The sequence below is a fragment of the Triticum urartu genome, unplaced genomic scaffold (genome assembly GCF_056163025.1).
Source record: "Triticum urartu cultivar PI428250 unplaced genomic scaffold, HENAU_Tu73 scaffold836, whole genome shotgun sequence".
NCBI lineage: Eukaryota > Viridiplantae > Streptophyta > Magnoliopsida > Poales > Poaceae > Triticum > Triticum urartu.
The window spans coordinates 19,865-29,796 of record NW_028261026.1 but is presented as its reverse complement, the minus strand read 5'-3'; positions in this window follow the sequence as shown (position 1 = coordinate 29,796).

The following is a 9,932-nucleotide window of genomic DNA, read 5'->3' as shown; positions in this document are numbered from 1 at the left end:
TAATACTGAATCAATTCAATATTATGAATATCGGATCTATCAAATCAATTCATGGATGAGAGTTATATTTCACGGATGAGAGTTATATAGTATAACATAGGAAGATCCTCTATCCACACTAAGACCAAAATGGGTTTTTTGATTGGATTAGGAATTCCCTCTTTTTTAATCCTTTTCTACTTTTTCTTTTCTATATCTCTAACCCACGAGCTTTCTTAATCTTATACTTTCTTAATCTTATACAATTTCCCTTCCTTTTTCTTATAGTTATACATACAATTATGTATGTATTATATGACCAACTTTCACTTTCTATGGGTCACATAGACATCCAAATAAGCAGTAGAAGTGAGATGGGGAAAAGAGGTCTGAAATAAAAAGGGAATACGATTTATGTATGGATTCCGGTAAAATACCGGTACTCTATTCCATAAGAGTGGAATAGGAAATTAAGATGAGGATGGTATCATCATAAAGAAAGATAGAGTAATATAATATCCTAAATTCTACTAATCCACATATCGTATGTGTGTCTTTCTTTATCGATTGGGAGTAGTGAAAAAAAAATTCCTATATGCCCTCCCTCCCTCTTTAATGAGAGATGCAAAATAAAAAAGTGAAGTAAGGGTGCCCTGTGGGTATTTGATCTTGCTCCCTGCCCCTTTTTTTCATGGAAAAAGGAAATATCAATTTCTCCATTCATTGAACCCTAGTTCGGGACTGACGGGGCTCGAACCCGCAGCTTCCGCCTTGACAGGGCGGTGCTCTGACCAATTGAACTACAATCCCCGCGGGGTGTATGGCATACCCATTCTTAAATAGAACCATAAGAAGATTCGATTCGTCTTTCGTACTCTAAGAAATAGACGAATCATATACTACATACCCACATATTATATTATACGTGGGTATAGTGAGAGTGACATAACTAGTATGTCGTGATTTTTTATCACTAAAAATGGATAATAATCCAGCCTTCAATAAGAAAAACTCTTTTGTTTGTAAGAAAGGAATGAGAGAGATATGGATTAGAAAAAAAAATTTCCCTTTTTTCTTTATCTTTTATTTCTATAGATCAGACATTTTATTTTATGGAAGAAAAACAAAAGGATTTAGTTCATACTCACGAAGCCCTAGATTTTTGGTTTGGGCCGAGCTGGATTTGAACCAGCGTAGACATTGTCAACGAATTTACAGTCCGTCCCCATTAACCACTCGGGCATCGACCCAGGAAGAATTTATTCTAGGGTTTTTGCTAATCTATGATTAACCTCCTTTCATAATACTCCCTACCCCCAGGGGAAGTCGAATCCCCGCTGCCTCCTTGAAAGAGAGATGTCCTGAACCACTAGACGATAGGGGCATCACTAGACGATAGGGCCATATACAACCGCTCGTGATTATACTATAATCATAGTATGAGCAGTTTTTTGGAATTGTCAATATACTCGAAAAGTATAAATAGATCCAAAGCAAAGAGTTTTTCCAACTTTTCTGTTATGTTTTCATCTAGGATTTTTTTTAGTTGATCGTTATAGATTAATTCTCCGTGCTTCATTTAGTGTTCATACCAAAAATGCATCCATCCCGCACTAAGTCATAAAATTCTCTAAAAATATAGAGAAAGTTTCAAAAACAAAGAAAAAAAGTGAATCAATTTAGTAGAAAAGTACTCTATCAGATTCGAACCAACGACTTACGTCTTAGCACGAGATTACTCTACCACTAATTTAAAAAGCCCTTTATCGGATTTGAACCGATGACTTATGCCTTACCATGGCATTACTCTACCACTGAGTTAAAAGGGCTTTTTATTTAATTCAAAAATTAGCCACTTGGATTTCCCATTATGGGTCTACTGCATAATGTACATATTATATATATAATATATAGAGATAGAGAGAGAGACATTATGTAGAGATTGTATATGTATATATCGATATCTTGAGAGCTCAAAATAAAATTAATAAAAAAAAACATACCCTACATAACATATCCAACTCTTCTTGGTTCAGGGTTTTCCGTTTCCGAAGACTAGTAAAATAGGCGGATTCTGGAACCCCAAGGATTCAACGGTATATGGATATGGAAAATATAAGATTTCCGATCCTAGCGGGAAAAGGCGGGGAACAGATACCCAATAGGATATAGGATCCTTGGGAGGAACTTTTGGTAATGGCCTTGATCCTCTATGCTATTTTTTATGTGTTCTTAGTTCTATTGAACTTTTTGCATTCTTTTAAACAAGAATCTAATAAACTAGAATTGAGTCAGTGGAAAAAAGGAGAGAGAGGAAAGTGTTAAATGGAGAGAGTCGACTAATCAGAGACTTTTAGGATCTTCTTTACATCAGGTAAATCTGTCGGCCCTGTCCGTTTTTTTCTTTAAGTTACGACTCTTTGCTGCTTACTTCTATCAAGCCATAGGGAAAGTCTATGATGAATTTGGAAAACTCATCTCACTCTTACTCTATGGCTCGGACTTAATGGGGGAAGAAAACATCTTCCATAATTTCTTTTTTGTTCAATTCTGGACAAAAAAGAAAAGGAAAAAAGGAATTTATAGGGACAGTGTTACCCCCTATATCCCCTAGTTTATATTGTAGGAATAATAAAACAATTTAGCAGTCTGACACACTTACGTCCTTGCAAAGTAAATAATTATTATTGTAGTCGTAACCGTAGAATAGGATCCTAATCAAAATAAATACATTTGGTTCAGGCGCTATTAGCATGGTAAGAAAAGATTTTTTTTACAGACCAGAGGGGCTATCTAAATCCTAAAGTAAAGGCGAGCGATCGAAGTAGAAGTACCAACGGCTCAGTGTCATGAACCTTCTCCATCTGATTCAATAAGGGGGAATTAGCCTTCTTGTCAAATGGCTATCCTTGACAAAGGGTACCATTTATACCATAATCTACAATGTAGCGGGTATAGTTTAGTGGTAAAAGTGTGATTCGTTCTATTAATAACTGAATTTGAAATGATATACTTAAGGCATCCTTAAGTTTTTTATTTTTATATTCCGATGAAAACTTTAGTTCTTATAAAGGATTAAATCCTTTTCCTCTCAATAGCATATTGAGGAAGAATATACATTCTGGCGATTTGTATCCAAAGACTAATTTAAATTGCATCCAAAATAAAAATAGGATTATGAGTACAGAGTCGCGAAGCATAATTTTGCATTGGATTAAGTATTCCAATTTTGAAAATATGAGTAAAGGATCTATGGATGAAGATACAAAAAAGTTGATTTCCAATCGTAACTAAATCTTCTTAAAATAAGGAATAAGGAAGCCAAATAGCTAAAAAACGATAGTTTTGGTTTACTAGAACCATCCGCATATTGTTTCAGCTCGGTGGAAACCCAATTCTTTTCCTCAGGATCTCTTGAATGAAATTAGGGAACGAAGTAAGTAGATTAGATGAATTTAGATAGAATTTCTATCTCCTACTCTATAAGGATCATCTAGAAAGCGGAGAGCTTTGGTTCCATTCAAATAGAAAAGCTGACATAGATGTTAAGTGGTGAGAATATCCATAAAGGAGCCGAATGAAATCAAAATTTCATGTTCGGTTTTGAATTAGAGACGTTAAAAATAATCAACCAACGTCGACTATAACCCCTAGCCTTCCAAGCTAACGATGCGGGTTCGATTCCCGCTACCCGCTCCATTCTGTATAAAAGGAGTATTCTATTTGTCTAGACATGTTAGAGGCTTGTATTCAAGCCTTTTTTGTCCACCAGTTTCTGGTACTCCAGAGCGGAGTAGAGCAGTTTGGTAGCTCACGAGGCTCATAACCTTGAGGTCACGGGTTCGATTCCCGTCTCCGCACTTAGCAGTCTGTATAAAAGGACTATTCTATTTCTCTAGATATGTATGGTAGAGGGGCGTATCCAACCCTTTTTTATTCATTAGTTCCCGGCCCTAGAGGGCAAAATTGAGCAGTTTGCGAAGTCACTTGCCTTCAAAAAAAGAAGGCGCAAGGCCTCTCCCTACCCTGCAGAAAATAAAAATGAAACGAAAGGGACAGTCTACCTCTCCCTTCCCTTTAAAAAAAGTTTGCCCGTTGTTTGTCTCAGTTAATACCCAATTTTTGGAGCTCTGTTGGCGAGTTCTATTTCTGCCTCTGGAGCGCCCTCTTTTTTTGAGTGGGATGCAAAGGAAGGGTAAGATAGTAAGGGATACGGCACTAGACTAACACCTAATTAATACTTAATTTAATATAAGTAGTTAAACAGTTAACTAGACTAAACTTTTTATCATAGTACTTTGATAAATTAAGCGGGCGAGCGGCGGGAATCGAACCCGTATCTTCTCCTTGGCAAGGAGATATTTTACCATTGAACTACGCTCGCTACGGTATATATTTTATAGCGTATATCCGCCTGGGTCGACCTTCTATGTCTGGGTCGACCGTTTCATTTCATTTTCTATTATATTAGAGTTTTCCTTTTTTTATTATCTGTCAATGAATATTCTAATGGGAATGGAATTTCATAATACTGAAAGAGAAGAGCTAGCAATTCGGAACGCAAATTGCGTTTTAATACGTCTCACTATTCTAATTTTTTAGAAGAAATGGCCTTTATTATTTCTTTTTTATGGGGTTAATAAATATTAACCAAATTTCATTTAAGAAATGAGAGAATTCAGAATAGCTACGAGAAAGACTAGTCCAATCCATAATGATGTACCGGAAAATACAACATTTTTATTATTTGACCAACCATCAGGAGAAGCAAATACAAGGGGTACACTAATTACTAAGACTGAGGAAGTCGCAATTAATGCAAAAACAGCTAATTGGAAAGCAATAGTCATATTTCTAATCCTCCAAGCTACCATCAAATAAAGTTGACTACATATTTGATCCCTCACTTAAACCAAAATTGTAAAAAAATACAAGAAGTAGGAGGGGTTTAATCATGAATCCATTGATTCTTCTCTTTAATTCAAATTTATTACTTAAACCGCTTTTTTATTTGGATATGGGGGTGAGAAGAGATTATTTACTCTTTATTTCACAAGCGGGTATAGCGGATCCTGTATCCGTGTATACAGTATACAGAGATATATCGAAAAGGAACTTGTATCTGATATCTTTCTAGAGGCTAATAAATCTTTTTATTTTTTATATGGCTATGTTCTATTTGTAGGAGTAAAATAAGGATTAGGCTGTGGAGAGATGGCTGAGTGGTTGATAGCTCCGGTCTTGAAAACCGGTATAGTTCTAGGAACTATCGAGGGTTCGAATCCCTCTCTCTCCTTTTGCTTATTGAATACGTTTGTTTCTTTCATTTTTATTTATTTTTTTTTTCTGTCCCTTATCTTTCTTTCATAAAAAGGAATGAATGGCTCGGCTAGATGGAATAACCGAGCCAGAACAGAAAAAAAGTAGAACAGGTATAAATAAGAAAATCTTAGTTAAGAGGGTTCATGTAAAGAACAGGTTCCAAATCACGATCGATTCCCTTTTCAAAACCTGCTGCAGCAGCTCGGGCTCTTCCTGCATGCCATAAATGGCCCACAAAAAAGAAGAATCCTAGAACAAAATGAGAAGTTGATAACCAACTTCTAGGAGAGACATAATTAACTGCATTGATCTCGGTAGCTACGCCACCCACGGAATTTAAAGAGCCTAAAGGAGCGTGGGTCATATATTCTGCTGAGCGTCGTTCTTGCCAAGGTTGTATGTCTTTTTTCAACCTACTCAAGTCCAAACCGTTGGGGCCCCTTAGAGGTTCTAACCATGGAGCACGAAGGTCCCAAAAACGCATAGTTTCCCCTCCAAAGATAACCTCCCCAGTTGGGGAACGCATTAGATATTTACCTAAACCTGTGGGTCCTTGAGCGGATCCCACATTAGCTCCAAGACGCTGGTCTCTAACTAGAAAAGTAAATGCTTGAGCTTGAGAAGCTTCTGGCCCGGTGGGTCCATAAAACTCACTCGGATAAGCTGTATTATTGAACCATACAAAACAACAAGCGATAAAACCAAAGACAGATAAAGCAGCTAAACTATAAGACAAGTAAGCTTCTCCAGACCATACAAATGCACGGCGAGCCCATGCGAAGGGTTTGGTTAAAATATGCCAAATTCCGCCAAATACACAAATAAAACCCAACCATACATGCCCACCAATTATATCTTCTAAATCATCTACACTAACAATCCACCCTTCTCCACCAAAAGGAGATTTTAGTAAATAACCAAATATAACACTGGGACTAAGGGTCAAATTGGTAATTTTTCTTACATCTCCCCCCCCAGGGGCCCAGGTATCATATACACCGCCAAAATAAAGAGCCTTGAGTACTAGAAGAAAAGCACCTAGACCTAACAAAATTAAGTGAATACCCAAAATTGTAGTCATTTTATTTCTATCTTTCCAGACATAACCAAAGAATGGAAAAGATTCCTCAAGAGTCTCGGGTCCCAGAAGCGCGTGATAAATGCCACCGAAGCCTAAGACTGCGGAGGAAATTAGGTGAAGTACGCCAGATACAAAGTACGGAAAAGTATCTAGAACTTCCCCCCCTGGCCCTACTCCCCAACCTAGAGTAGCTAAGTGTGGAAGTAAAATCAACCCTTGTTCATACATGGGCTTTTCTGGTACGAAATGGGCCACTTCAAATAGGTTCATTGCTCCGGCCCAGAATACGATTAATCCGGCATGAGCTACATGAGCTCCAAGCAGTTTACCGGACAAATTGATAAGTCTGGCATTCCCAGCCCACCAAGCAAAGCCGGTGGTTTCTTGGTCACGACCAGCTAAAACGAAAGTTCCATTAAAGAGCGTTTCCACGTGGTAGAACCTCCTCAGGGAATATAAGATTTTCATGAGGCTGATCCTGAGCTGCCATCCACGCACGAATACCCTCGTTTAAAAGAATATTTTTGGTGTAGAAAGTCTCAAATTCAGGATCTTCCGCTGCACGGATTTCCTGGGAAACAAAGTCATAGGCACGTAAGTTCAGAGCCAAGCCAACTACGCCAATAGCACTCATCCATAAACCGGTGACGGGTACAAATAGCATAAAGAAATGTAACCAACGTTTATTGGAAAAAGCAACACCAAAGATTTGGGACCAAAAGCGGTTAGCAGTGACCATTGAATAAGTTTCTTCAGCTTGAGTTGGGTTAAAAGCACGGAAGGTATTTGCACCATCACCGTCCTCAAATAGAGTGTTTTCTACGGTCGCTCCATGAATAGCGCATAGCAGAGCCGCACCTAATACTCCGGCAACTCCCATCATATGAAATGGGTTCAACGTCCAATTATGAAATCCTTGGAAGAAAAGGATGAATCGAAATATCGCTGCTACGCCAAAACTCGGCGCAAAGAACCAACCAGATTGCCCCAGTGGATAAATAAGGAATACAGAAACAAAAACAGCAATTGGACCAGAGAATGAGATTGCATTATAAGGCCGCAATTGAACAGACCGAGCAAGTTCAAATTGGCGTAACATGAAACCTATTAGTGCAAAAGCCCCGTGGAGAGCTACAAAAGTCCATAGACCGCCTAATTGACACCAACGAGTAAAATCTCCTTGTGCTTCGGGCCCCCATAGTAGCAACAAAGAGTGTGCTAAACTATTGGCAGGGGTAGAAACTGCTGCGGTTAAGAAATTACAACCTTCCAAATAGGAACTAGCCAATCCATGGGTATACCAAGAAGTTACAAAAGTTGTCCCTGTAAACCAACCCCCTAAAGCGAAATAAGCACAAGGAAAGAGCAATAGGCCAGACCATCCTACAAAAACGAAACGGTCCCTTCGTAACCAGTCATCCATAGTATCAAATAGATCATTTTCTTCTTTAGGAATTCTACCAAGGGCTATAGTCATAGTGATCCTCCTATTCAATTACTTCAACCATTTCCGAGCACCTCATATCACTTTCCAAGGCATATGATAGTTTTATTATCTGTGGACGATTTCTTTCTCGTTCAATGCCCTTTTTCAATGGTCTCGAAGAGAGAAATTTCCCATTTTTATCTATGGAGTCACAGTCACAACCGAGGTCGTGGTAAATCCATGAATTTGATTCGATTTGTTTTTCTTATACTATTTATTTGTTTTTCTTATACTATAGAAATAGAAATAAATTGTTTTTCTTATACTATAGAAAGAAATAAACCTTTGAATTCAGCATTATTCCAAGACTCCTATTTCAAAGTCTATCTTTTAAGGGAAAAATGCAAATAAAAGTAACCCTTCTTTTCCCATTCCCTCTCTATTGCATGGGTGGAAGAACTAAAATAATAGAGGATTCTGAAAAAAAAAAATGGACCTTCGAAATCCAATTTTATGTGTAGCGCAAAGGAGTTGCGATTTCTTCTTATTCCTATAGAACATCTAGTAACAAGAATATGAAATCGTAAATAGCGAAAAATTCTTGTCTTGCGCGGTCTAAGTCTAAGGAAATAAAAAAAATTCGCTTATACAATTTCATCTACATCGAATTTATATATCAGAATAGCGGATAGAGGCATCATTAAAGGAGTCAGGTCTACTTACTTTATGCTTCTTTCCAATTTTATGGTGGATTTGATAAGAACCCTTTTTGCTTTCTTGATAAATAATCGACAAAAAAAGCGTTTTTTTTATATAACCTGCTTGTTTTATTATAATTATAACAAGTCCTATATGGAAATGCCCGCTAAAGAGAAAATCTATTTGATTGTCTCTCGGCCAATATCGATTTTTAGAAAGAAAAAACAAGAATTTTCTTCTTTTTTTATTAACATTAAGAAAAAAGAATATAATTAAAATGGAATTGGCAATATAATTTTTATAGACTTTTGAAAGAAAAAAAAGGGGTTTTTTGCAACCGTTATTTCTTATTTCTTGCCTATATCATATCACGGAAACCTTTCGCTTTGGAACGTGGAGAGAGATGGCTGAGTGGACTAAAGCGGCGGATTGCTAATCCGTTGTACAATTTTTTTGTACCGAGGGTTCGAATCCCTCTCTTTCCGCTCCCTTGGATCATTTGGGACTTTCGAATTGGAAAGAATTCTGACCCCCGGATTTTCTCATAGATAAATGTACGAAACAAATCCAATAAGAAAAAAAAAAACTGAATTTTTACTCCTCGCGTCCAGGATTCCGTCCTGGGTCATTAGATAAGAATCCAAAGATAAAGAGTGAAACAAAGAATATCACTACTGTATAAACAAAAAGTTTGAGAGTAAGCATTACATAATCTCCAAGATTTTTTTTTAAGGAATAGATTACCAGTTTTTCCTTACCACACGGATCCACTAGGATGGTTTTTTTTTATACCTAAAAATGCAAAAAAGAATTCTTGAAAAAAATTGCAAGAATTCTTTTATAATAAGCACTCTTATCAATAGCAAAAATAGGGTTAGGTGGTTAGGTATTGTGTAGGTACCTTTAGGTACCTGCTCAACCTAGGTGCAGGGGAGTAGAAAGGCTGATCCAAATTTATTGCTGTAGCTACCCATTCAATGTAGAAGAATTTAAATTTTAGAATCGAAGGTTCATAATATAAAAATATAAAACTTCTCGGCTTTTACCCATTTTAAAATTTTTTTGGAATGAACACATCATTCAATTTGGCATACAGAGTACTAAAGATTTCATCGAAAACTTACAGCAGCTTGCCAAACAAAGGCTAATAGAAAAAAGAATAGAGGTATAACAGGCATAATATCCACGATTGGATTGAAAATAGCATAAGCTTCGGGTAATTTGGCAAAGAAAAAACTAGTAGGATAAAGAACAGAATTAAAACAGATACAGGTTAAACTAAGTATATTAGGCATAACAAGCATTTCATTCTTGTAGAGTAAATAATTGGATTTTTCTTGAGTTATTTTTTTAAGGGAAAGAAGGAAAAGGCAGATTCAAAATCTTTTTTCTTCGGACTTTCCCAAACACAAAATACCTCCTTGT